The following is a 2,640-nucleotide window of genomic DNA, read 5'->3' as shown; positions in this document are numbered from 1 at the left end:
AATATATATATATATATTCGAGTATGATTCTCAGTATATGTATATATATATATATATACACACACACACATATACAATATCGGTCAAAAGTTTGGAAACTACAATTTTTTATGTTTTTGAAAGAAGTCTCTTATGCTCATCAAGCCTGCATTTATTTGATAAAAAATACAGAAAAAAAAGTTATATTGTGAAACATTATTACTTTTATTATTACCATTAATAATTACCATTCTTAATGGTTTTCTATTTTAATATATTTTAAAGTATAATTTATTTCTGTGATGCAAAATTGAATTTTTGAATTATTCCAGTCTTCAGTGTCACATGATCCTTCAGAAATCACTATAATATGATGATTTGTTATTAAAGTTGATACTTTTTTCAGGATTTTTTGATGAATAAAAAGTAAAAAACCTTGTAACTCACAGTAGGTCCGTCTTTAACGGTTTATAAATTATCACTAAAAATCAGTTACCCTATGGAATAAATTCATTTTTACTTCCGGAACCTGACTGTTGCATTCTTTAAAAAGAAAAATATCTTTAAAATAATACAAAGGTTGATATACTCATAGCTTACATTATACAATATGATGTGACAAATCATTTAAAAGACTTTAAGCGTCTACAATATATTCCTTCACCTAAAACAGGTGGTCTGAGGTGCTCCCAACAACTGAGACAGGTGTCTCTAACAGGAACTGAAGACTCTTAAGGGATGATTTGATTTGGCAGTAATTTTGTGTAACTTTGTAAGTAAAACCTTACAAGAGAGAAATTCCCTGAACACAGCCAAGTCCTGTTGCTGTGTTGATGCGCTGTGAAAAACGAGCCAGCACCTCTTCATTCCTCAAACACACAACCTGCCAGAGAGCACCACTAAAATAATCTATGCTTCCTCCTCTCCATCCCGGCTCCCAGTTCCCAGTCGCTGTCTCTGTTCCTGATGGATCTTTTCTGTTCACTTGAACACATCCGGTAAATCCATCAGTCCTTCTGGCGGATCCCACTGCAGCTCCCCATATCAGCCAGTTACATATCAGAGGTTAACCCCGCCATGAAGAGCCAGCCAATCAAAACAGAGGAACAGCAGGTTGATTCGCACGGCTTTGACACACTATATTATTCTGACAGTGTGAAGAAGAATCCCTTAATCCACGAGAGCCGATGCAGTAAACTGTTATAGACTTTATGAGAGGAAATTATATCAGATAAAGCAGTAGGCCTATATTTCATAATATTTCAAATGCATTTAAAGGGGTGGTTGATTATGATTTCACTTTTCTAACTGTAGTTAGTGTGTAATGTTGCTGTTTGAGCATAAACAACATCTGCAAAGTTACAACGCTCAAAGTTCAAAGCAAAGGGAGATATTTGCTTTTAAAGAAATCGTTTTTTAAGGACTACAACAAACGGCTGGTAGAGACTACACAACATTCCTCCCGGGTTAGTGACATCACCAACCCTAGAATTTACATAAACCCCGCCCCCAGAACACGATTTATAGATTATCAAGACAGAATATGGTAATCAATGACTAGAAGATAACTACACATAAGCTTCATAAATGCATCAACTAACCATTCAGAAATGTCCTGTTGCTTCTTCATGTTGGCACTTTTTCTTGAGTCTCTCCATCATTGTCTGAATCCGGTTTGTTTGAGCATAAAAGGCTAAAAGTTTTTGAAATTTTCAGTGCATGTCTGTGTGAGTGCAGCAGTTGAAGCTCCGCCCCCTGTGCCGGGAGCAGCAGCTCATTTGCATTTAAAGGAACAGACACAAAACGGTGCGTTTTTGCTCAGCCTCAAAATTAACATGCTATATAAAAATATCTGTGGGGTATTTTGAGCTAAAACTTCACATACACACTCTGGGGACATCAAAGACTTATTTTACATCTTGTGAAAAGGGCATTATACCACGATACTCCATATATTGTCACAGGTGGTTGAAGAGTATAGAGAGGAAAATAAAGCTTGATTTAAAGGGATACTTCACCTCTGGGAAGATGAATGTGTATTTAAAATAGGTCATTTAAGTAGAAGAAATGTGAAGAAATTTTTGAATTTGGAGCTTTCTAGACTGAGAAAAGCCAGAAAATGTATTTTTGGCTTATGTGGATGAAAGACAACAACTCCCAGAATGCACTTGCTTCGCTGCCTTAGGAGGACACGCCTACCGGTAAGAGTGTGCAGTTGAAAACAACAAAGCTTACAAGGCTAACTTAGCCTACGTGATGAGTTTGCCAGGGATCTCTAGAGATCGGCCAAAATGTCCGGGATTCGGCTTTTGCGTTCTACAGTCGCCATTCATTCATTATGTTTACTGTGGTGAGCAGGACGAGGCTGACGGCCGCGGGAGAACGGCGCGAGGCCGGTGGCGTCATTACTGAGACGCGCCGGTCTCCCATCTCTCACGGAGGAGAAGGAATTTTCTTAGCAAGGGTAAAACGCACATCAACCGATCACTTGTTTAGCGTTCATGTAAACACTACATTCAGATTCACCAATCGGAATGAATTCAGTTAGATTGAAACAAAAGGTGTGCATGTAAACAATGAATGGCGACCGCAGAACGCAAAAACTGAATCCCGGACATTTTGAACGATCTCGCCCGCCAGACAAGTCCGGGAAAAGGAGGA

The sequence above is a fragment of the Abramis brama genome (assembly GCF_963993115.1).
Source record: "Abramis brama genome assembly, chromosome: 14".
In the NCBI taxonomy this organism is placed as follows: Eukaryota; Metazoa; Chordata; class Actinopteri; order Cypriniformes; family Leuciscidae; genus Abramis; species Abramis brama.
The sequence above is the reverse complement of the archived record's forward strand: the minus strand, read 5'-3'. Positions refer to the sequence as shown.